General features: G+C 48.8%; 1 protein-coding gene and 2 long non-coding RNA genes across 12 annotated transcripts in view; 2 read left to right on the top strand and 1 right to left on the bottom strand.

Moving 5' to 3' along the window:
• LOC144288110 (uncharacterized) overlaps positions 1-25,635 on the bottom strand; it is a 60,152-nt gene that overhangs the window by 11,210 nt on the left and 23,307 nt on the right. For 3 of the 8 annotated variants that reach the window (XR_013356094.1, XR_013356097.1, XR_013356095.1), the window contains exons 8-9: positions 23,746-23,912; positions 14,643-16,773 (exon numbers count right to left, since the gene is read on the bottom strand). This is a non-coding gene — a long non-coding RNA (uncharacterized LOC144288110). Of the gene's footprint in view, positions 1-12,457; positions 12,734-14,642; positions 16,774-23,745; positions 23,913-25,635 lie in introns of those variants that run through there. The other 5 variants (XR_013356096.1, XR_013356098.1, XR_013356100.1 and 2 more) reach the window with 5 other exon arrangements.
• LOC144287587 (uncharacterized) lies at positions 3,651-4,947 on the top strand. Of its 2 annotated transcripts, XR_013355367.1 has the most exons (3): positions 3,651-4,090; positions 4,225-4,370; positions 4,547-4,947. It is a non-coding gene; the product is annotated as an uncharacterized LOC144287587 (long non-coding RNA). The 2 variants fall into 2 exon arrangements; XR_013355368.1 differs by lacking the exon at positions 4,225-4,370.
• LOC144288107 (uncharacterized) overlaps positions 10,757-25,635 on the top strand; it is a 128,095-nt gene continuing 113,216 nt past the window's right edge. For both annotated transcript variants that reach the window (XR_013356078.1, XR_013356069.1), the window contains exon 1: positions 10,757-10,844. The gene's annotated coding sequence lies outside the window, so the exon portion shown is untranslated. The remainder of the gene's footprint in view (positions 10,845-25,635) is intronic.

Here is a 25,635-nt window from a genome sequence, read left to right as displayed (position 1 = left end):
CAGAGTCCTGGGATCGAGTCCCAGGGAGCCTGCTTCTCCCTCTGCCTGTGTCTCTGCCTCTCTCTCTCTCTCTCTCTTTCTCTCTCTCTGCATCTCTCATGAATAAATAGATGAAATCTTTAAAAAATAAAAACCTTTTCTTTACCTATCAAATGTTATCAGTCTATAAAACTGTAATATTACCATAATCTCCCCCGATCGCAAACCTCAGGTGGCCTACATGCTAATGACAAGCCTCCTCAGTCAAAGCCCAAGGGAAGTTACCTAGTGACCGCAGATGAGAAAACCAAAAAGAGAATTTCCATTTAAATGTAAGACTATACACACGTGTTTCTCTACATAATAAACTAAACTAACATATTAGCACATCTTTATCCTGAAATTTTTCTAGCAAGCAAAGGATGGAAAAAAAGATTGGCCACATTTTTTTTTAAGATTTTTTTTTTTATTTATTCATGAGAGACACAGAGAAAGAGAGAGACACAGACAGAGGGAGAAGCAGGCTCCATGCAGGGAGCCTGATGTGGGAGTCGATCCCGGGTCTCCAGGATCACGCCCTGGCCCTAAGGCAGGTGCTAAACCGCTGAGCCACCCAGGGATCCCGAGATTGGTCACATTATGCAAATTCAACTTGTGTAAAAACACTCCCGGTGTTCTTTTGGTGATCCCCTTAGTTTTAATATTGGCAACTCTAAAATATAATCTATTGGGATACTCTAAGTTCACCCAACCCTGTATTCTCCAGAAGGACTTAAAATCTCAAATGTGAATTCTCTTACTGTGATTTTCATTTTTTAGGATCATCACCCTCTGGTTCAAAAGAGACTCCATGAGAAGAGTGAAGAGAACACAGATGTGCAGTCAGATGGCCCTGCCATTTACTTGCCAAGTGACCTTGCATAAATGCATCGAGCCTCAGTTTCCTTACCTATAAAATGGAAATAAAAACACCTCCTTCATGGAGCTGTTAACAGAATTAGAGAAGGCAACATGTATGAAACCTCGATGTCACACAGCAGGTGTTCAAGAACCGTTCCCTCCTGTCCCCACTGACAATACTACGACGGGATTCAGCAGCTCTAGTGAAAGCACCAGTCTAGGTGTTCTCATACTTAATAACTGTGACATCAAACTAACAGGTTTTTTGAAAAAATCTAATTAGTTGCAAGATCTAAGTAGTTTCTTCTGTTTCTCTGGAACAGGGTTACCAGCGGGCAGCACCCCTAAGATTCACAAATGCTGTGAAGACTCCACCATTTCCAGAGAAGATCAGAGCTGTGTCAACCCACAAAGGCTTTCTCTCTTTCCTAGGAATGTTCTCTGGGATTTCCCCATGGGACTTCCCTGAGTTACCTTGAACTAAGTGCCCCACCCCCATGACCTGGCCTCCTGAGAATTTAAAGCCTGCCTTGCCTGCAGCCCTTTATATTCCAGGAGATGGTGAACTTCTCCTATGTATTTCCCCATGCCTTCCATTGGATTTTAAACTCCATGAGGACAAGGTAGCGTCTTCACTGTCTAAGGTTTGGTCTCAAATACAATTCTCTATTTGCAATATTTTCACAAAATTTTCTGCTAGATGCCTCTCTTAAAACTAGTTTTTTATTTTTCCCCTTTTCAAGGTCTGAAGTGTCAATCATGTAGGTATAACAGGGATAGATGTGTTTAAGGTATTGATATGCCTCAGTGGGCCTGGAATGGAAATACCGACTCCCTTTATAAAATGACAAGCGAATCCTTCTTACCAGAAGAAAAATAGGGGGCATCTGCTCTACTGCAGCACCACAGCCTCCTCAGCTTTACTTTCTGGGCCACCCACCACCCTGAAGGCCCCATGAGGCACTGCTTAGCCTTTAAATTCCACTCTTGGATCCAAGCGAATCACCTGAGGCTGCCTCTCTACTCTCCCGCCCCGTCCTCTGACCGCTGTGATCCAGGGATGCTGACCTTGTAAACAGCCCCAAATAACCGGGCTCACTTCACCATGGAAACACAGTATTTAAAAAATGTTCCGCTTCTCACAGTGTATTTTAATTGCCTGGGTGTTGGTTGTTTTTTTCTCCCCCTCTCTCTCTATAAAGAAAATCCGATTGTAAGCTCTGTGAGGACAGGAACTGTCTTGTTCACTATCCCCTTCCTGTGCCTGACACACAGCAGGCTCTCAATAAATCTCTGTTAAGCGAATGACTTTCTTTTGCAACAGTTTCAAAAACACTAAAGAGTAAAGGAAAACAAATGGAAAGAATCTTAAAACAGGGTACAAGAAACTCAACCAGGAATGTATAGGTTTCTAACACTAGCATAGTGTCTGGAAGCTTCAGTCTTGTCCTATTCACCTTTAGACTGGGCACGTCCACCTTGTCTTTTCAGGCCAGGCAACGAAATTCCCCAGGCCTCTGTGACATAGGAGAAAGCTCTCCTAACCAGGATCCTGGGTCCTGTCTCCTGGCCATTTTCCGGCCGGCCTCCTGCAGTCCCTCCCAAGCCACAGCCCTCATTCCCAGTCAGACCAGTCCTGCAGGGAAGCCCCCTCCTCAGCTCAGGGCAGGACCTCCCCCCTGGTAAGCGCAGGAGCCTGGAGAACACACAATGTCCCTCCTCAGAAGGAGGCCTGTACATGAACGGCGAGGGGGGTGAATTGTTCCCCGGCCTGTAACCCAGCTTTTGTCTGTGTGACCAGTTCACTTGAGAGAAAGAAGATTGTCCCCAAATTCATTTCTACAGGCCAAAGTACCTATGGGGTCCTAAGAAAACAGCCTTGAGTTCACTGATTGCAGACTAGGGAAACTTGTGTAGCACTTTCTTGGTGAAAGAAGAAACCTGACTCTGAGCTAGTTAACCCCTGCCCAGGGGCTTCTGCCTGTCCAGGCCAGCCAGGGAGCTCCCTGCTCTCCGGTGGCCGCGCAGGCCCACTGGGAGGGCTTGGCCAGGCCCCCGTGCCACCTGGGGACAGGCTGTGCAGCACCCCAAGGTGAAGGCCCCGCCACCCTGACCTCGAGAGTCCTGGGGGCTGCGGCTGGGCCCACCGTGGCTGCTCAGAGCAACCAGGCTCCTTGGCCGCAGCCCGGAGCAGCCCCACCCTCACCGTGGGCGCCCTGACCCTTGCCCGGGCTCTCAAGAGCCCCAACCCTTGCCCCCAGTGCCCAGGCTGCCCGCCTGCGGGCTGAGACCTCGAGAACCCCAACAACGAGCACAGTGAGTTCACCCCCCCCTTGGCCGCCACACTTGCCTGCACCAGGAAGCCTGGAGACAGTGCCCCCCCAGGCCCTGCTCCCCCACAGCCCTGTCCCCCCCAGCTCCCCCAGGCCCTGCTCCCCCGAGGCCCTGCCCCCCAGGCCCTGCCCTCCCAGCTCCGCCCCCAGGCCCTGCCCCCCTCCAGGCCCAGCTCCCCCAGGCCCTGCCCCCACCAGCTCCCCCCAGGCCCGGCTCCCCGAGGTCCTGCCCCCCAGGCCCTGCCCCCCAGGCCCTGCCCCCCTCCAAGCCCTGCTCCCCCAGGCCCTGCTCCCCCGAGCCCCAAGCATCTTTGCCGCCGCCGCTCCAAGGGCCCTGGGCCGTCAGTTGGGGCCAGGCCCTGCGCCTGCACCTCCGAAAGCCCTGGGGTCACGCGGCGCCGCGGGGGCGGCCAGGCTGGGCGGCGCGGAGCAGGCGGGCGGTTCCGCGGGGAAGCAGCAGGCCGCCACCCCGCCCGGGACCTCGGGACCTCGGGACCTCGGGACCCCGGGACCCCGGGACCGCGAGCCGCGGCGCCCACCGGCAGGACCTGGCGCCCCGCCTCGGAGGAGCGGCCCTCGCACCCGGGGCTCCCGAGCGCAGGAGGAGGGCGCGGGGCGGGCGTGAGGTCCGGGCCGCACAGACTCCCCGAGGGATGCTCGTCCGACGAGGAGCCCGCGGGGCGAGGGACGCGGTCGGGGCGCGGTCTGGGCGCGGGGTCCGGGCGCGCAGCCTGGGCCCCGGAGGACGGAGGCCGCGGCACACGGACCCTGGGCGCTCGGGGCGGCCGGGCCCAGGGGATGCGGGGGCAGGTGCCCGCCGGGAGCCGCTCCCGGGCCCCGCGACCGCGCCACGGCCACCAGGCAGAAGGGGCGCGCAGGTGGGTTTGGGCACCCGGGAGGCCGCAGACTCCCGCTCTGGGTTCCCATCTTATTTGTTAAAAGAAAAAGAAAAAAAGGGGGGGGGGGAAGGGAAAGAAAAGAGCCCCACTCTCCAATGTGGATAACTGAACAGGGTCCCGGTAAAATCTGCCCTGCGAAAAATATGAAGTCGCGACAGGTCGGTCTGCGGGTGAAGGCTGCTCTAGCAGAAACGCGAGAAGTGAGCGGGAGCCCACAATTTTCGTTTTTACTGTAGAAGTCGGTCAACGAAATCAAATGGTAATGGTTACCTATTACAGCCGCTTTAAAGTTTGAAATAATTTAATGTATTTCGGATTTATATGTATGTAATCACCATACTTTTTATTTTGTCTAGCTATTTCCATTAAGTTTTAATAAGCTAGTAAAGCTCCCTGGATAAATTTTGTGAGTTTTCTTTTTTTTTTTTTTTTAAGTGAGTGGAGATTACATGAACCAGAAGCGAAGTTTGAGCATAATTTCCTTAACCACTGGGAAATCTGTACCGCCTGCCAAAACTTCCAGTGATGGGGAGAAGAAAGGAAGAGAAGATGATTAAATATTCATGGAGTACCCACTACGTGCACTCACCCTGTGGGCGCTAGCTTTACCCATTATATTCCATATTAGTCATTGTTTATAAAATAAGAGCTCTTTTTTTTAAAAAACATGGATACCTCCTTCTTCTGCATCCGGACCTCAAATGGATAGCTTCTACAATTATATTTTATTCGCGAGAATTTCGTTTTTATTACTTCCTTCTTCGAAGTGACATAATTGCTAAGGCTAATGGAGAGATCCAAGTGTAATGATATTAAAGTCTGTTTTGTTTAACCGATTACATCGTTCAGTGTTCATCCTGGCTGGGGTGAAAAAAAAAAGTGGAAGGTGAGTCAGCAAACGCTGAATTTCTGCTAACTCTTTAGGTCTCTGTAAAAATGAAGAAAGAGAAATCCTGAACTGTTTGGGAGAAGAGGGAAGTTGTAGCTGGAAGGAGGGCACTGGCACTGAGCGCGTTGTGCCCTCCTCCCCACCCCACCCCCCCCAAAAAAAAAGAAAGAAAGAAGAAAGGAAAGAAAAGAACACGCAAAACAAAACTTTCCCGTCGCTGTGGATCAAAGGAACCGAAAACATGACCCACTTTGCGAGGATTGTGCAAACACCGTGGCTTATATTGACCATTGATAAAGGCTGAGTGAGACCAGCCTCTGCGCGTGTCACAGTGGAGACGGTGGAACTGAGGGTACCCGCAGCTTAAGAAAAAGAGAAAGAGGAAAAAAAAAAAAGAGTTGACAAGCAGATGAAGTGGGAGAGGAGAGGAGGAGAATACACCCAGAAGCCGCAGCAGGCAGGTAAACCATCAAAACCTCAGCTCCAGCAGCTAATGAAAAAACCAATCTCAGTCCAGTCCAGGGGAAATGGTTCTGACGCAAGCCTGATGGGGAGTCTGTCGGTCGTGTTTCTTTTCCGGACTATCACCAAAGGAAAAAAAAAGGGGGGGGGATTTCGAGGTTCGGCCAAATGTTTTGACTGGGAGGCCGAGGACGGGACGGAGCTTTTCCTGCTGCACCGCCCGGGCGGCCCCGCGCGGCCCAGCGCCCTGCGCTCCGGAGGGAGTCGGGGGCTCGCGCTCTGGCCCGGGCTGCCCCGCGGGGCGCGGAGGGAGGGAGGGAGGGAGGCAGGGAGGGGCGAGCCCGGGCGGGCCCCACGTGCGCGGCCTGCGCCGGCCGGGAAACGCGCGCAGCTCCTGCGGAGCCCCGGGATCCGCGGCCGCCCGACGGACGTGGGAACCGGGCGCTCCAGGCCGCGCTGCGGTCGCCCCGAGGCCTCCCGTGCACCGCGCCGCGGCCTTCCCCGCAGCGGAGGCGCTCCACGTGCACGCGGAGGCCGCGCCCGCTTGCCGGGAGCTCGGGGGTGGGGGTGGGGGTGGGGGTGGGGGGGTGGAGCTCCCGCAGAGGTCTCCCGCCCGCGTCCCGTCGGGGCCCGGCGCGCCCCGGTCCCCGCTACCGTCCCGTCCGAGGTCCCCGCGCCCCCGGCCCTCCCCGGCATCGCACACTCCCCACCCGCGCCTGCGCCCGTCGGGGCTGACCCGGGCACCCCTCCGCACGCCCGCTGCGCCCCGGACCCCCTTGCAGCGCCGCGCCCGGGCGCAGCGCACCCCGCCCCCACCCCCGCACCGCCTGGGGCCCCGCCTAAGGCCACCTGGAGGGAGGGGGCGGGACGCGCAGCCGCGGAGAGCACAGGTGGGGGAGGGGAGCAGGCTGCTGGTGCATTCTCGAAACTTCGGCGACGCCTGGGGAGCTTGTGCTCCCCCGCAGGAAGGCTTTCCTGGCGTCGCGGGGAGCGCCCGAGTCGTGCCCGGCGCTGACTGCGAAGAGCCGCTCCCCTTTCCCAGCTCCTTTAAGGACATCTGATCTCAGCCCCGGGCCGCCCGCTCCGCTCACGAAGCCTCGTCCGCCGCCGCCGAGAGCGACCCCAGGCGAAGCCGAGGAGGGAGAGCGCCGGCGCGGGGCTGACCCACACCAGGGCGCCCCGAGGCTGGCCGAGGCCCTGCGGGTCGAGGCCCCGCGCGCCGTCTGCAGCAGGGAGGCCCCGGGGATCCGCGCGGGGCACGCTGCCACGCCTGAAGCAGGCGTTCCCTTTTCCAGATCATATTCCCCATAAAATCTAAAGCCAGATGCATCGCTTGGGCAAGTTCCCATTTCACCGCGAAAAGCACAGATTTGTTTCCAAACTGGACTCCAAATCGAGGTTTCTGGTGCGGGTTCCAGGGGGAGTGCGCAAGGTTGGGCTTTCGATGGCTCAAGGGACTGACCCGGGCTGGGAACGTTATTTAGGCGCTTTAGTTTCAACCTAGACCGGGCGACGTATCATTTGCGTGTGCGGAGTTTGGGGGGCGGGGGGAAGGAGGAGGAGGAGGGGGAGGGTGCGGAATAAAAACAACTATGGCTTTCAAACCCGTGCATGTACTTTTTTTTTTTTAATTTAAGTGGGATGGAGAATAGACCAACTGCATAATTACAGAAAGTGGTTCACAACAGTAAGCTGCAGGGGGGAAAACTTGCAAGAAAGTGAGAACGGCCGCCAGGTATGAAGCCAGAGGGCGAGCATGGTGAAAGCAGGTATTTTTATCAGACTGCTGCGTTAGAAACCGCTTCTGCTGAATATATATATATGTATATATTTTAAGAAATAGATGGTTTTCTACAAAAGGATGGCTAGCCCAAGGGTCCCTAAGCCTAAGGGTCTGTTTCACCTGTAGCTCTCAACATTGTATAAAGAAATTTGGGTGGAGTGCGCAAGCTTTTTCACAGTTAGAACTTTCTGGTATTCGCAGTTGTGGTGGGAAAGGAAGGGATCTAAACGAACAACGCCAGCCTGGGATTGACTGGTGACCGTTACCAGCAGAACGTTAGCAGGAAACCAAGACTGCCTTCCCAAGGCTCGCCCGAGCGAACTCAGTTTTGCATCTTTTAGAATTACGGCTGTTTTAAAGTCACGTTGCTGAAGTGCACAGCCGGCAATGCGGGGTCGACACAACGCAAAACAAGCACACACAAATCCCAATTTATTTGGAGAGCGAAGGCGCCTCTGACCTGCTAGAGCTGTAACAGGGCGGGCGGCGCGGGGCAGTAGGTGCCAGCCTGAGAAAGCGCAGACGCCACGACCCGCACAGAAAGCCGCGTTCCCACATTCCACTCATTTAGAATCAAATGATTTTTTTTAACACTTGCCACAGATACTGCTACAACCAATGTACCATTAAATGGAATAGGGTTAGTTGTTTATATTAGGGTGAGGTGGTGCTTTCCCGGCGTGTGGCTTGAGGGACGTGCCCTGGAGTGACACAGCGAGCCTCTAGGCCAGCCTTCCAGGGTTGGGCCATTGCAGGGGTGCCTGGGGAAGCGAGGGCGCGGCTCGGGACTGGCCGCGGTCCCCCGAGGGATGCTCGATGGTTGTGGGGAGGGTCCCTTCACCTCCTGAAGACATTCTCAAGCCTTCCCTTCGGTGAAACAGGCCGCCCACGCGGGGCCGCGCCTCCTCCCAATCTGCGCAGGCCGCCTTTGTCCGCGCGGGGACAACCAGAGGATATGTCACCAAAGTTTCCTGAAATCTTTAACGCACGCGGCACTCTGGTGTTTGCGGGAAGCCCGGGGGCTTGTGCACCGCCCCCCTGGGCCTCTGTGGCCTCCGTGCGCCCTGGCGGGCCCAGGCCTCAGCCGGGCATCCGCCTCCAGGGGCCAGCGCTCGCCCCGCCACACTCCCTGGCCTCCGCGTCCCCTCGCACAGCCCTCGTCAGTCTCCGATTGCAACTCCAGACCCAGGCCAAACTTTCCCTTCGGGATTGGCGTCCGCTTCTCGCAGGGGGAGGAGGCGGGCTGGGGCCCTCGGGTGAGCACCGGGCGCCGCCTGCGCGCGGCTCCCGCGCCCACCGTCGCCTCCCCACCCCGGGCCCTGGCCTCCCGCGGCCGTGCTCGGGGAAGCCCGGGGAAGCCGCTGAGCCTGATGCGCCCGGGCGCTTTCGTTTTACTTTCGCTCCCTCCTCTCCGCAGCTGCAAAGACTGCGGGATGACAAAGTGGGGGTGGGGTGGGGGTGGGGGTGCGAGGCACGTGTCCCGACAAAGTGGCGGGGACACCGCGGCTTGGCCCGAAGCGGGAAGGGGGAAGGCAGGCGAAGGCTCAGGGCTCAGGCCTGGCCACCCCTGCCACTGGCAGGCGCGGGAGAACCAGGAGGCCCTGGCTGGCTTTCATCCTGCAAACCAACGTGGCTTGTAGGTAGGGATGCAACAAAATTGGCGCGGAAACGAATTCGCCTCCCTCGGCAGGCTGGGTCTTTCCCCCACGGAAGACGAGACAGAGGAGAAAGGCGGGGTGAGAGAGAGGAGGCCTGGACCTTCCGCTACGTTGGAAGAGACACGGGAGGCACCGAAGCCCTAAGACGTGGAGCGGCTCCCCCCACCAGACCCTGCGCCCCGTCAGGTGCCAGGGGACCGGCCGGCGCGTCGTCCAACTTGCTGCGGGTCCGCTCGCCTCCGCGCTCTGCAAACCCGGCAACCACGGTGCAGCTTTGCTTTATTTGTCCTTGCGTCCTCTGTATGGCGAGCGAGGCACGCTGCTCGATTTTTAAACCCATGGCCTAAGCTCTCCCCTGCCTTGAAACAGACAGACAGACAAGGCCCAAACCTGCAACGGTTTGGCAAGTGCTGGCACACTCCTTGGGGGCCCGTGCGGCCCGTGCGGCCGCGCTCCCGGGTTTGGGGCGAGCGCAGGGCAGCGCCTGGAAGCGCGGCTCGCGGGGCGGCCGGGGACAGAGGTCCCGCCCCCGCGCCCTGGGCCACTCTTGGGCCCGGGCGAGGCTGAGCGCACGGGTACGGGCTCTCCAAACTCCTTGCAAGAGAACACGAGCCTTCCAGGCTGTTTACCACACCGTCCAGCTGCCCGGAAAGGTCCAACGCATTTCCTGCGCTCGTCCCCGCTCAGCCTGGGCTTCCCTGCACCCGTGAGCTGAGGGGCTGAGACGTTTTACTCCCGACTCGGGCAAGTTCAACTGCGATCTAAATAAATTAAGAAAAAGGGCCATGGGGCGAGAAGGTAAACTAGCCTCCAAGCAGCTCCTTGCAGCCGGGGTCGTCCTAAGGAAGGCCTTCCCCTCGTGTTTACCTCCCTCCTTGTTTACATGGAGCTCAGAAGCGGAGGCTCTAGGCCGGCAGGGAGCTCAGTTTCATTTCGGGGGTATGGCGAGGCCTATCATCTGATCAGGTTTGGATGCAAAGTTCGAACGCTTTGCTCACATCTCTAACTTCCAACAACTCCTTACAACGCTCTGCTCCGTCCGCCGCCGCCTGGGTCTGCGGACGCCCGGGTCCCGAGCGGCCCCGGGGGCGGGAAGGGAGCTCGCGCAACGCCTCGCTGCACCTGCGGAGTGCGTCTCCGCACGTCCCGAAGGGGCCGCACCGCGCTTCCCGCGCTCGGCGGGCCCGGGAGCCGCCGCGCCCCCCTCCGCGCGCCGCAACCCCCGCCCTCCGGCCGCCGTGCCGGGGGCAGGGCGGCGGGCATCCCGGGGCGGCGGCCGCGCGGGGCACGAGTCGGGCCCCCGGCTCCGGGGCGAGGCCCGGGCGCGCGCGCGCCGGGCGGGGGAGGGCGCGGCGGAGGCCCGCGGGCGCACGGCGGGGCGCGGCCGCAGGGGTCCCGGCCCTGCCCGGGCGGGGGGAGGGGGTGCCCACGCCGTGCGCGGCGCTCGGGCGGCCGCCGGGGCGCCGGGGCGCGGGTCCTCCCGGGCGGGCACGTGACGGGGTTGGCAGCGCTCGGGCCGGGCCGGGCCGCGGGGAGGGGGGCGGCGGGCGGGCGGGCGGGCGGCCGGGGGCGGCGGGCTCGCGGAGCACTTGGGTCGTGTGCTGGGGCTTTTCTCTCCCCGGAGCCTGCGGAGGGAGGGGGAGGGGCCGCCGCTCCGCCTTCTCCTTTTCGCAATGTTGACGCAATCTATAAATAGTGGAACAAAAGGACCAACTTCCTCGGAGCTTTGCTGAAACTGCACAAAAAATCGAGCCGGGGGGTTCCCTGGTCCCTGGCGACGGGGCGGGGAGCGCGGCGCGGGGGAGGGGCGGGCGCGGCGGCGCGGGCCCGAGGGGACACCTGGCCGAGCCGCCGCCGCCGCCGCCGCCGCCGCCGCCCGCCTCAGGCCCCGCGCGCCCCAGTGCGCCCCGACCGGGGGTCTTGCTCCGCCGCCGCTGACAGGTCAGTGCGCACCGCCCCTTTCCGCGCGGAGGTTCCTCGCCCTCCCCCGAGCCTCTACTTTTAGAAGGGAACTGGGGGGGACGAGCAGCAGCGAGGCAGTGACAGCCGCCGGAGCCGCAGCGCCAGCGCCAGCCCGGGGCTCCCGGCGCCTCGTCGTCCGGCCGGTCCCGCTGGCGGCCGCGCGGGGCAGGGGCAGGGGCAGGGGCAGGGCCAGCGTGCGGCGCGCGGGCGGCGGGGGCCGCGGGCGGGGGCGCTGCGGGGCGCGGGCTCCGGGTCGCCGCGCCCGCCCCGGCGGGGACCGCGAGGGCCTGGAGGCCGCCGGGCGCGCCTCGCCCCACTCGGGGCTCGGACCCGGCGTCCCCGCCTCGTCCTGCGGCTGCCGCGCGAGGGCTGCGCGGAGGAGACCCGGGCGCGCACCCCCGGCTGCGGGGCCCACGCACCGGGCGCGGCGGGGGCGGGGCGGGGCGGGGGCGGGCGAGCCTCCTCCGGGCCGGGGCCGGGGCCGGGGCCGGGGCCGGGGCTGGTGCGCGAGCGGCCGCCGTGGCGGTTACTCGGGGCGCGGGGGAGGGGGCGGAGCTGGCGCTGTTGACAGCGGAGCCGGGCGGGAGGGCGGGGGAGGGGGAGTCGGCGCCGGGGGAGGGCGGCGCGCGCGGGCTCGGGCGGGGCGGGGCGTCACGTGACGGCCAGACGCCCCCGCGACGGGCGGCCGCGGGGTGACGTCAGCGCCCGGCCGCAGGGCGGCACTTCCGCCCCCTCCCCCACGGCCGCCCGCCGCCCGCCCGCCGCGGCCGCAGCCCTCTCGGAGCGGGGAGTGGGGGGCGGGTGGGCGCCGGCCCGGGCTTTCCTCGCCGCGCGGGGCCGCGCCTCCCCCCGGGCACCCCGAGGCCCGGGCCGGCCCCCGCCGCGTCCCATTGTGCGAGCGCGCGGCGCGGGGCGGGGGCTGGTGCCGGCCCCCCGCGGCTCCCGGCTGGGGGGAGGGGGAGGGGCGGGGCGGGGGGGTCGCGGCTCCAGCCGCCGCCGCCGCCCCGCGCTATTCGGGGAAACTCGGGGTTTCGGTGACTCAGCGCCGCGCGCGCTATTTATAAGTCGGCGCGTTGCTGGCGGCGCAGTCCCCTCCGTCGGGCCCGGGCGCGGCGCGGCGAGCAGCTCGGTTTCCGCGACAATTCAAAAGACCGTTTTTGTTGGGGGTAAAAAGCAGGAAAGCCGCGGCGGTTAGAGCCCGTGCTGCAAGTGCAGCGGCCGGGACGCGCCCTCAAAGTCGCCGGGCCCTGCGGGGCAGGTGCGGGGCAGGGGCAGGGGCAGGTGCAGGTGGGGGTGCGGGGCGAGACCCGGGAGCGGGAGGCGCCGTCGGCCGGACCCGCGCCCAGCGCCCAGCGTCTCGCAGGCCCGAGGCGTGAACCGAGGGAAACCTGCAGGAGCGGAGAGTTCCCGTGGAGTCCTCTAAGCGGAAGGGGTGCGCGGCGTCTACCTAGCATCAGCGCTCCCAACAAATCTAAATCACGCGTCTACCGTCCGAGGCCTTCCTGCCCAGAAAGTGCTATAAAAATGTACACTCCAGCCCGGAGTTCTGCAGTGTGTAAGCGCTGCACAAACACGACCGGTCATTGCTCGTTTTACAGGCTTTATGGTTTGTTTTGTTTTGTTTTGTTTTTTGTTTTCTCCCATCCACCCCTCCCCCAACCCCAGTCGGGAAATCCAAGGGGTAAATGCTAAAAAGGAGCAGTTGCTAGGCTGGCTTCTTGGAGCCGTCAGTGCGCACCCAGTCAGCCCGGCCCCACACAGTTTTCCGTAGGGAGTGCGACCTGGAGTGTTTCTTGAAAGAGAGAAGGCAAGGCGGTGTCCCGGGCGGCGAAAGTTAGGCCCGCTGGGGGAGGACAGGGCCTCCCAAGCTGAGAAAACGAAGCAGCAGTGAGTGACCAAGGCCTGGAACTAGAGAGGGAGAAGGGGGGTGGGGGGGTAGGGAGTGAAGGCAGGTGAGAAGCCAAGCTGGACAGAAGGCCACTCTGAACTTGATCCGGAGCCCTACAAGCTTTTAACCTTTTCGTAGACAGGTACCCTTTTGAGAACCTATGGGAAGCAATGGGGCCTCTCTCCAGAAACACGTATCTATAGATCTGGATTACAGTTTTGCACACATTTTCAAGGAGTTTATGAGTAAAGGATTACTGGGTCTCAGGATTAAACCTATATAGGAAAGGGAAAACCAAGAAAGGATTTTTTTTTTTTTAATGGAAATGCATGGTCAAGTGTGAAAAGATTACAGGTCTTTGAAAAGATTACATTGGTTGGGGGTCCTGGAGACTTGAAAATGGAATGTAAAACAGCCCGTAATCTAAGTAAGAATGGATTGGGACCACTGCTGTGTACCTAATGCCAGTGGAGATAGAAGAGGAATTAGAGAAAAGTAATTACAATGAGCTGGTGGAATGGGAAACCAGTTGTGTGGGGCAAAGGCAGGAGATCCCCAGGTTCCCAATGCAGTGTGTGGACTAGGATGAGGAGTGGGCCTCAGGTCCAGGAGGAAGAACGTTCTTCTGTCCCTGTGGACTTTGAGCCATCAGGGAACTATCCCCAGGAGGGTTGGAAGTAAAGGCTGGCTCTCTGGAGTCATTACAATATAGACGGTAACTAAAATCATGGGGATGTATAAGATGGACCTGTGTCAAGTGAAGAGAGGCCTGCGAGGAGAACCCTGGGAAATGCCTATATTTAGGGGAAGGGGAGGAGCCAGAGGAACCTTTCAAGGACAGGACACTGATGAGTGACTAAAGACAGAATGGTGTCTTTAGTGTATAATAACTTTGGTCAGTGAATCCTGCTTCCTTGATAAGGAATGAAAGTACACTATAGGTCTGGTCTCTTCATAGGGTTTAAAAGTCTGTGTATTCTTTCAGTTTTGAAAAAGAAAGGAAAAAAAGCACCTTTCCAAAGATTTGAATTCAGAAGAGAGATGAGGGCAGGAAATGATTAAATCTTGCTTTCCCTTCTTTTCTGAAACTAGGGATACCTTGGGGAGAAGAAAAGGAGAAACAGACTCAGCCTTTCTCTTTTCCCTGCTCACATAACTAAGCCTTTAAGGAAAAGGAGTTTAGATAGGTCCCCATTATGGTATTTTTTTTTTCTTCCTAACGGCACTTGAAAACCATACTTTATTGCCAACAATTAGTACTAGGAGGTGCTAAGGTCTCAGTCTGGCTAAGAAAACAAGGAAAAGTGGAGGAAAACCATTTTCTTTTGCTTCCTCCATCTCCCTCCTACTTGTTAGAGCTAACCTGAGCTAGAACTAGTCCCTACAAACAGGGACTCAAGCACAAAACAAATCACCCCAGAATTTACTACTTTACTTGGATATGCAATCTGGGGAGGGTTCTGCAGGGGCAGCCTGTCTCTAATCCACTTGGCCTCATCTGGGACAGCTCATAGGCTGGAGGCTTGCATCATCCGAAGGCTTGTTCACTTGCGTGGCTGGTGATCAGTACTCACAGATGACTGGGACCTTAGCTGGCACTACAGGTCAGAACACCTGCACAATGTCCTCTCCTTCCGGTTTGGGCTTTCTCAGAGCAGGGTTGCTGGGTTCCCAGTGTCTCAAGATTGAGAGCCAGGTAAAGCTGTATCACCTCCTACAACCTATTCTTAGAAGTCATGCAGCATCATACCCATTGGATTCTGTTCGTTAGTGAAAAATCACTACTGCCATACACATTCTAGAGAGGGGAATTACACTCTTATCTTTTAAGGGAAAGAGCATCAAAGAATTTGCAATGTGCTTAAAATCACCACACATTATACAGATAAACAGATTTATAAACAATGTATTATATATTAAAAATGTTTAAACATAAGAAACCAAATATTGTCTTTTGATATCAGAATGAGATACAAAATTGCAGACATTCCATTGTTACAGCAAAGCTAATTCTAAACCAACCCAGTAGGCAGTTGGTCTCATAATCTTTCCTCCTCCTCCCTTCTGACCATTCTCCCCACTCCAGGCCAGGCCCCCTATACAAGATACCTCTCTCTCCCAATCCAGGCAGGACCCCCCCACAGTGGCTATACTTCCAAAGTGATGATCAGGTCCTAAAAGTTTTTGCTGTTCCTTCCTTGAATTATCCCTGACTTTGTACCTCACTAGATCACTGGGAAGGCCATCAGTGACATGTCTTTACTTCTCAGGGTTAACAAGCAAAATGCTATAGAGAGTATCCCAATAAAGTATTTTATAACAAATTCATGTTACATAATTAAGATGACATTTCTTTAAAAGAGCTATGTTTTTAGGTATCAGGATCTTGACTTAGGCTTGTTTACTCATAAAACTCAGTAGTTCCAAAAGGGATGTGAGATTTTAGGTATCTAATAAGAATCTGCATGTTGCCTTGAAGGTGATAAACCATTTGATGATTTTATGCAAAATTTAAATGACTGTTCTTCCATGTTTACAAGGCACAGTGCATTATTTTTCTTTAAAACCAGTACACATAATTATTTGCTTGGTAAAGAGGCTCAAGAGTTCTCTAAGGAAGTGAAAATACTACCTTTCTTTGAGTAATCAAAATAAAAAAATCTTTTCTTATAACCTAGTATATTTTTAAATTCTCCTAAAGCTGATATTATAATTTATACATATTTGATGTTCTCTTAGAAAGATTTCATTTACGACTTAGAAATAAATAGTGCTTTCTTGGCTTAGAAATAGAATTTTAATAATTCATGCTCTCCTGAGGGCTAATACCTCTACATGTTTTGGTCATTCTGCATAATTATTTATAGTTCTATTGAGTCAGAATCACATTGTGGGAATATATAGTATGGAATACAAATTTTAAAATAAGCACATCTAGATAATGAGCAAACATATATTTATGAACCCCTCTATGTATTTCGATTTTTGAAGAAGCATACATGTTCTAAAAAGTAAAATGAATAAAATATATCTTTGTTTTTAAAGGTTCTTATACAGCAATGATAAAAAAGAAACTGACACAGCATTCACATTAAACTAATAGACTTTGTTATCAGGCCCCAAACTGTTCCTAATTCTGTGATTTCATAGCTACCATGGAGGCAGCCCAAAGGAGCTTAAGTAAACATTTTTAAATTACGTAATGAGATTCTGAGGGAGGAAGAACCCCAACCATACTGCGCCATATAGTTTTACAGATGCTATTTCCCTGCATGCCAGGATGCTTATTACCCTATCTCTAGAATGACTTCATAGTAATGATAACATGAAAGAAAATTAACGTAGGCAAGCAAGTCTGTTTCTAAGGCATTGAGAATGAAAGCAAGGTTGAGGTAGTTATTTCAAAGTAGTTATCTAGTAAATGTTTTTCTTGACTATAAGCTAAGCATTTAGGAAGCATTTTGGAAAGTGCTATAGTGAAAATGGCACATTAAGCAATAAATCCAATATGATTTCAATAAAGAAATAAATTCAATAAGTAAAATAGGATACTGCTAGCTTATAGTAATAATGCTCTATTTACCACTACATTAAGAATTAAATACAATCTCACCTTTTTTTTTTACTAAGTAAAATAATTTGGATCCTTCCTTATACTATTTTTCTTCACCTTTGCATGTGTTCAAAATATAATTTATTTTAAAAGAAATATTGCCAAAGTCAATAAAAAATACATTTCTTCACCAGCTGAGTAAGCATCACAGAGAAGACAAAGAATATTAGATCTTTGAGGCAGTAAAGTTATTAATGTGAGTATATGAGCAAAATTGCAATTTTATCAAATTCAATTACACACGGAGTCTCCCCATCAGATTGACAAAGATTGAAGATAAGTGTTAGTAACTAGTGTTGCTAAGAAGGTGTTCAAATTTACAATCACGTTTATTACTATATTACCTTTCTTGGGTCTTAAAAATGTCCAAATCTTTGATACAGTAGTTCCACTTCCAGGAACCAATCCTAAAAAAAATAAATACAAAGTCAAAGATTTATATATATTCACTACAGTATCTATACGGAGGAAAAAATCTGAATATTCAAAAGTAACGGAGTGGTTAAATGAGACATGATGATCAATCTAATGGAATATTATGCAATAACTAAAACTACTTAGGGCCACAGAAAAATACTAATAGAGTAATTCAATGTATAGTTAAATTTTTTAGGTTGTAAAACTACTTCTCATTTATTTGAAAATGCACTTATATGCATAGAAAAAGGATGGGGAAAATATATCAAAGTGTGATTATGGTAATTTTACTTTTCCTTTTTAGAAAATGAGCACAAATTATTTTTTAACAATCAGAAAAATAAATCATTAAAATTAAAAGATCTCCTCCCAAATATGTAAATCAAATGACATACATTTATATTCTTACAACACTAGGATATTTAATAAAGTAACACATCATATTAGTTACTCTTTATTAGTACTTTCTCATTTTGTATGTTTACAACAACGTCTACCAGTGAATAATCTCTGTTTTTTAAAATCAAATTAGAGGGGATCCCTGGGTGGCTCAGAGGTTTAGTGCCTGCCTTTGGCCCAGGGCGTGATCCTGGAGTCCCGGGATCGAGTCCCACGTCAGACTCCCAGCATGGAGCCTGCTTCTCCCTCCTCCTGTGTCTCTGCCTCTCTCTCTCTATGTCTATCATGAATAAATAAATAAATAAATCTTTAAAAAAAATCAAATTAGATAAAGTGTAGGCAAGTAGAGAGTATTACATGAATGGTATATTCTGAAAGGTAGCCTTTGGTGGAAAAGTTGATTTAAGAAAAATTTAGTATAGGGGAGCCTAGGTGGCTCAGTCAGTGAAGCTTCTGCATTGGGCTCGGGTCATGATCCCGGGGTCCTAGAATCAAGCCCCACATGGGGCTCCCTGCTCAGCGGGGAGTCTGCTTCTCCCTCTACTGCTCTCCCTGCTTGTGCTTTCTCTCAATATATCAAATAAATTAAAATCTTTAAGAAAAAATAAAAATTTAGCATAGTCAAAATCCATCTGTAAAGCTATAATGGCTGGATCTATTTTATAAGTTTTATAACAGTATACTTAATATTTTTTTATTCTAAATTGTGGTAAAAAACACATAGCATAAAATTTACCAACTTAACTACTTTTAAATGTACAGTTCAGTAGTACTAAGGAATTCACACTGTTGTGTATAAAGGTGTTTTTATAAAAATAATAAATGTTCATAAAAATAATACAGGTTCACTTATAAGTAATTTAAACAATAGAGAAAGTTACAGGAACATTTAACAGATTTTGCCATCAATTTTAAATGAATGTTGCTGTAGGCATATTTCTATGCATTTATATAAATATATTTAAGATCAAACGTACACTATAAGTTAAAAAGTATTAAATGTGAAGTAATTTGGTAGTGGTAAAATAAACTGAAGGAATTGCTGAACTTTTAGGAAAATGTTTCTTTACTACAAGAGATCTTATTTCCTAAAATATCTGAAGTTTAAAAAAGAGTTTGGAGACCTTTTTTATCTATGTTTCAAGTTCAGAAATGCTAATAGACTCTGCTATGAAAAATATATTTTTACATCATCCTTATTTTTACAAAGTCACGGTTTTAATGTTTATTAAAACAAGGCTTAATGTTTATTTAATGTTTATTATGTTAATTATAATTCTAATTTCTTTGATGATTTGGTCTCAATCTGTATCTTAATCCAGTGCTTACAATCTGGCTTGATTCTCAATATCCTACTTAATTAATTTTGATTGATCAGTTATTTGCTCTTCACTAAGTAGTTGTTTTCTTTTCTTTTTTTTTCCTACAAGGATCCATGGATTCTGTGTTTGCCTTTTTCATCAATTCTCAAATGAACTTATTTAGATGTAATGGTTTGGGGTCACGCTGCCTTTGCCTTGAAACTGCACAGACATTTTTCCTTTGTTTTCTGGCTTTGAATATTGCTTAGAGGAAGTCTAAGGCCAGCACGATTTCCTCCCTCTTGATAAGTTATTTAGCTTTCTGCCTGGAAGTCTGAAAAGTTTTTCCTTCATTCTTTATGGTTAGTAGCTTAACCAGGATATGCCACAATACTGAATACTACATGTCCATTATTTTCTGCAGATTCAGTTCTTTCGTTATTTTGTGGAAATTCTCTTCTGTTGCATCTTTATGTGCTTTTTCTGATTCACTTGTATTATGTACTCAGGGAGATGAATCAGGCTTATGTTATCTTGGTCTCACATATGATTTTCTTTGCAATGACTTTGGTCTACTTTTCTCTTATATTCACTGAAATTTATTCAATTCATTTGTCAACTGGAATTTATTGAGTGCTAGCACCAGTGGTAAATAAGATCATAATCCTGCCATGAATAAGCTTTCAGTTAAGGACTGGAGAGGGAGAAATAAACTTACAACAATGTCAAGTAGTAATAAGAACCCCAGGTAAGAAATTGGAAGGATAGGGGAAGGAATTGTGCATTTTAGATGGAATGTAAGAGCAGGCCTGTCTCTGTAAAATGACATCTGGGAAGAGCTCTAAATGAAGTGAGGCAGTAAGCCAGCGAAAGACCTGGGCAATCCAGATGCAGAAAAAGAGAAAGTACAAAAGTCTTATAGTGGGAAAGTGGTATGTTCAAGACAGAATCATTAGAACCAAATGAGTAACCAGAAAGTGGTGAGAGATGAGACAAAAGAAGTAGACAGGACAGATCACAAAAGGGGTTGTCAGCCCTAGGGAGGAGGCTGAATTTTGTTCTAAGTGTGATAAGAAGCAGGGAAATGATGTATGCTTCAAAGGAGTTATTCTGGTTGCCGCTAAATATTTCAACAGCGATAACTGAGTATAAAGAATTGGTCAGATAGGTGCTGTAGAACTGAAAATGCAAAAAGGGAGCACTGAAATAAGAGCGTTAACTTCAGGAAGCAGCCACTACCTCTAGTACTGGATAAACACAAGGAAGACCTGAAGTTAATAGGGGAGACTCAGCAGAGCTGGAACCCTGGCCTCAGAAGACATAGGGTATGTTGGGGCTGGTTCTAGGAGAGTGAAAAATAGTTGAAATTTGGAGCTGACTGCCACTGTGAGGGTGAAGGTCCATAACTAGGGCAACCTTGACAGGTGCAGAACGCCAACAAGAAGTAGTGAGTTCTTCTCCCTTCTCTTTTTGATTTTCAGTCTTTCTCTAACACACTTTATTACCAGAATGCAGCAAGAATTCAGCTGGCAAAATAGAAATGTAGTTTGCAGAGTCTCATCCTAGCATCACAAAATGTATGAGTGTGGAAGGGTTTATTATTAAGAGATAACAGGGGATCCCTGGGTGGCGCAGCGGTTTGGCGCCTGCCTTTGGCCCAGGGCGCGATCCTGGAGACCCGGGATCGAATCCCACGTCGGGCTCCCGGTGCATGGAGCCTGCTTCTCTCTCTGCCTCTCTCTCTCTCTCTCTCTCTCTCTCATGAATAAATAAATAAAATATTTAAAAAAAAATAAAAAAAAAAGAGATAACAGCTTAGTAGCTGGCACAGAAAGGAATTAAGGATGACTTCTAGATTTTTGTCTTGAGCAAAGGGATGAAAATATTGTCATTTATTGACCTATGGGAAGACTTGGAGAGAAGTAAATTGAGGGGGAGAAGAAAATTAAGATGTTTTGAGTGTATTAACTTTGACGTCCCTACTAGCCATCTAAGTGCAGTTCCTAGGTAGGCAGTTGGACAGGAGTTCAGAGTTCAACAGTGATAAGAGGGCTAGAGTATAAATTTTAGGATTCCTAAGAACATCTGCATTAAAAAAAGTTTTTTTTGATGAGATGATCCAAGGAAAATAAATGTTGATGGAGAAGAAAAAAAGGGATGAGGAATATGCTGGTGTCCCAAACACCTAAGAAGAAAATGATCTAGCAAGAACGTAATCCGTGATTTCAACAAGCGCGGTTAGGTGGGGTTGTGGAAACAGTAATTGTAATTGGAATGGACTGAAGGGATAATGTAAGGCGAGGAAGTGGAAACTACAAGCACGGTCTTTGAACAGTTTTGTTATAAAGGGGAGTAGAAAAATGGGCTTAGTAAGGAGAGGGGGACATGAGGTGATGCTGTATTTAGAATGGGAAACATTACAGTATGTTTACTGGTTAGAATCATCCAGTAAAGAGAGAAAATGAGGATGCAGGAAATGGAGGAGATAATCACAGGAACACAACCATTGACTTTACAAGAAAACATGGAATGGGGGCACAGGGAGGGGGTGAGCATGCCTTATTTAGGAACAGGGATAGTTAATCCTTTATAAAGGAAGACCAAATAAATACAGAGGAGGAGAAGTTGGTAGACGGGGTTAGGAAAGAGGAGTTTCTTGTGACAGCTTCTATTTATCAATAAGAGTCTGAAGTCAAGAGTGGGGAGATGAGAGAGACTTAGAAGAGATGAGGCGTAATCATCTAGGAGAACAGAAGAATGAATGGACTAGGGGAATGTGCTGGGGTTGCCAGTCTTCCTTTATGTTGATAATTTGATTTCCAGCTATGTTTCATTTCTTGATATTCCAAGCGTATTTGTTTTGTCTTTTTTTTTTTTTCGTATTTGTTTTGAAATAATAGTATTATTTTGGTCTTCATTGGCTTAGGTTGTGAACATTTTTTTTTTCAAAAGATTTTATTTACTTATTCATGAGAGACACAGAGAGGCAGAGACACAGGCAGAGGGAGAAGCAGGTGCCATGCAGGGAGCCCGATGCGGGACTCAATCCCAGGACCCCGGGGTCATGACCTGGGCCAAAGGCAGACGCTCCACCTCTGAACCACCCAGATGTCCTGAACGTTTTTTGTTTTATTTATTTATTTACTTTTTAAAGATTTATTTATTTATTCATGATAGACACAGAGAGAGAGAGAGAGAGACAGGCAGAGGGAGAAGCAGGCTCCACGCCGGGAGCCCAACACGGGACTAGATCCCGGGACACCAGGATCGCGCCCTGGGCCAAAGGCAGGTGCTAAACCACTGAGCCACCCAGGGAGCCCCCTTTTTTTTTTTTTATTTTATTTTTTTTTTTTAATTTTTATTTATTTATTTATTTATTTTTTATTTTTTTCATTTTTTGTTTTTAAAGGAATTTTTACTGTTTGCTTTTCTTGTATTATAAGATATTTAGAGAGGAAGATTTTGTGATCTGCTTTTATTCCCGATCTTTATCTGGAAGTCTAGAATAATATTTTTAAATAGATTGCACTTATTTTTTTCAGCTCACCCTATATATAAGAATGTAACAATAAGATGTCATGGTAGTATTATATATCAATAGCCACGGTTTACTGAATGCCTATGTGCAATGAGTGCTAGGGACTTCACATACATGACTTCTAGAACTTATAGTAAGCCTATAAGGTAAGTACTATTGCCAGTTATTTCCACAAGAAACCTTTTTTATTAGTGATGTCAGATTACAGAATCTTACCTGAAGCTCACACTGACCAAAATAAACAAGGTAAGAACAAATTTTTCTCTTTTGTGTTTTTAAAAAAATGAGCACATAAGAGACTATTCTTTTTGAAGTACAAAAAAAAAAAAAAATAGTTTGCAAAAGGGCACCACACAAATTAAGAGCAATTTTATGGACAGCTTTTTGACACTATATCATTAAGCTCTTGGTGGGAGAGGTGCTACTTAAGTGACAAATTCAAGGAACCTGGTAAATTAATTGAACTGCCCTTCCTCTAACCATCTCCATCATCCATGAACATACTGAGAGCCTGCTATCTTAAAATCATTACTAAATTATATTAAGCCATTATAATTTTACAACTCCTAGGAGATGTATCAGTATTTGCTTTGGAAACTCCATTATTTGAACTTAAGTAATATCAAACTTTTCTATTGGTCAGCAATATTTAAATTCATGTGATGACACTGAAAACATATCATTGGGATATAAACATATATCCATGACAAGTAATGGATTTCTTTTTCTGATTATAAAAGTACAAGTGAAGAAAATTTTGAAAATATGTAAATAAAGTAAGTAAACATCTTTTGTAAAGGACAGCAAGAAAAAATAACCAATAATTTTTATTTACAGGCAACTGACTATTGAGGTTGACATATTTCCATGCAATTAAGCTTAGGAAATTTAAAGTACTTGAGTATGCTGCTTTTTTTCATAGCAATATATCAGAAGTATTTCCTGAAGTTATTTAAAACTCCTCAGAGACATTTTCAATGGCTGCATAACATTCCTTGAGTAGTATTTCCTTAAGCGCTCATTTAAGCAATTTTCCTTAGTTTCTTATAAGCAATGTTGCTATGAACTTTTTTTTTTGCTATGAACTTTTTTTATGCTTAAATCTGTTTTAGCATTTCAGATTATTTCCTAAATTAGAATAGATTCCTAGAAATGAGCTTAAGAGGCCAATATTTTTAAGATTCTTCATCTTGTAAAAATTTTGCTATAAGAAATCTTTTAATTTTCTACATACTTTTATACTGAAAATAAATCTAAAAGAAAAATTTATGTGGACTACCTTTTAAAATTAGGCTAATATTTAAGTTTAGGTTTAAATATTTTACCTTCCTTAAAGGAAGAAATTCATTCTTCAAAATATGTACTTTTGGCAGGTTCAAAACTTACACTTCATTTGAAGATGTAAGTTTAAATATATACTTACTTCAGCCTAAGGTATCACCGTCTTTTTTCTTATTTTCAGATATGCTTACCCAACAGTGCCTTAGCCCAACTGATCACCAGTCTAATTTCACAAGTATACCACTATGATATAGATGTACACATTCATCTGTGGATAGAATCTAAATAAAATTGCAGGCCAAGGCCATTCCCAAACTAAGTAAATTTGGCACAAGAATTTTAAGAGTGCCTAAATTAATGCTATAATTCTGTTGTTCTAGACTGAAATACAGAGCCTGTGAACAGAGGAAGTTCACCTAATTTTAAAATTAATTCAGCGGCACCTGGGTGGCTCAGTGGTTGGGCGTCTGTCTGCCTTTGACTCAGGTCATGATCCAGGGGTCCTGGGATGAGTTCCATGTTGGGCTTCCCACAGGGAGCCTGCTTCTCCTCCCTGCTTATGTCTCTGCCTCTTCCTGTGTATCTCTCATGAATAGATTTTTAGTGAAATCTTTAAAAAATAAAATAAATAAATAAATTTAGACTGGTGATGGAACTGCAAAACTTGAGAAAATATTCAGAAGAAATCTAGCCTAATAAAGGATTATTGCTTTATAATAGCTATCATTTATTAATTCACTCATCAAATACTAATTGAACATCTTTTATGTGCCAAACACTTGTTAGGTGCTGGAGTCAACTGAAAAAAGATAGAGGTCTGTCCTCCTGGAAGATATAGTCTAGTGGGAGAGACAGAGAAAAGCAAATGAATAAATAGTCCTAAACTGTAATCTAAGCACTTCCCTTACCAATATTACTTATATGGTAATACTTATAAAGAAATGATTTGGGTTCTACTCCAAGAGTTTTTGAAGTTGTATTACTGAGAAGAAAAAAGTTAGATTTAGAATTATTAGGAAGTATAGGTATCTCTACATACATATAGGTATCTCTATAGATCTTTTAGGACTAGTCATTAGCATCCCCTCCAAAAGAAAGGATAGACTAGGATTCCTAGATTTCGGCCCTCCCTTCATTACTCTCTATACTCTGGTCTGACCCAATCTCCGACGTAGCACATTGTAGTAGAAAGTAAAACATCCCAAATTTGGGAAGTAAGAGAACCTGTTTTAGCAAGTGACGGTGCTAAAGGGATTGAAAACCTTAGGTGAGATATTTCATTTTCCAGAATATCAGTTTCCTTTGCAAAATGATGTATTTTGACTAAATGATCTCTAAAATCACATCAGGCTTTAAAATTCACTGTCTATGCATCTCTCTGTTAAACATCTCTTCCATGGGGTGCCTGCATGGCTCAGTTGGGTAAGCGTCCGCCTTTGGCTCAGGTCATGATCCCAGGGTGCTGAGATTGAACACCACATTGGGCTCCCTGCTCAGTGGGGAGTCTGCTTCTCCCTCTGTCCCCGACCTTGCCCGTGTTCTCTCTCTCTCTCTCTCGCTCACTCTCTGTCTCTCAAATAAATAAAATCTTAATCTTTTCCATTATGCTCCTATTTATATTGGGGATGGAGAAGAAATAGTTGGAAAGAATAAAACTGATTCCTGTTCAATAGAGATAAAGGATTTATAGTTTTTAGTGACCATTTTTTCAAGTTATTGAATACTTTTTAAAATGTTCTTAATATCTGCACAGCATTCCAACATAAGGATATACCAAAATGTATTTATCCATTTATCCATGCCTTCATTCTAAAGATTTTTTCCCCAGTTTCTGCAATGTTGTAAAGGATATTTTAGAACCTATACTTGTCTACTAGTACTCAAAATACTAGTACAAGCTTTCTCTTTTGTATTATTCCTTTTGTTTGAAAAAAAAAAATCCTTCTATCTACTCTTCTAAAAAAAATTCCTTCTATCTACTCCAACCTTTACATGGCTTTCTGTTAATATAAAAACTCCACTTTGGACAATGTTATAGAGCCTATCCTTTCTCCTTCCAAAAATAGTATCATCCCAGACTGAGGGCCATATTTCTGCAGCTCTCCTGCAGTAAAAGAGAAGTAAAGCCAATTCCATGCCTGCAATCAAGTCTGGATAATGTATATTTTAGCTTTAACAAAGTTGAAATCTCTAAGATTAAAGCCCCAACAGCAGACAGATAGGCAAAGGTTCATTTCTGTTAGCTATACCAAAAATGTGATTTAGTGTGTTAATTATGACAAAGATAACTACGAATTTTGGTGATTTTGCCATGATCCTGAACTTGCTATAAT

This window comes from Canis aureus, chromosome 17, assembly GCF_053574225.1.
Source record: "Canis aureus isolate CA01 chromosome 17, VMU_Caureus_v.1.0, whole genome shotgun sequence".
Taxonomy (NCBI): domain Eukaryota; kingdom Metazoa; phylum Chordata; class Mammalia; order Carnivora; family Canidae; genus Canis; species Canis aureus.
This window is presented reverse-complemented; position numbering and strand designations above follow the sequence as displayed.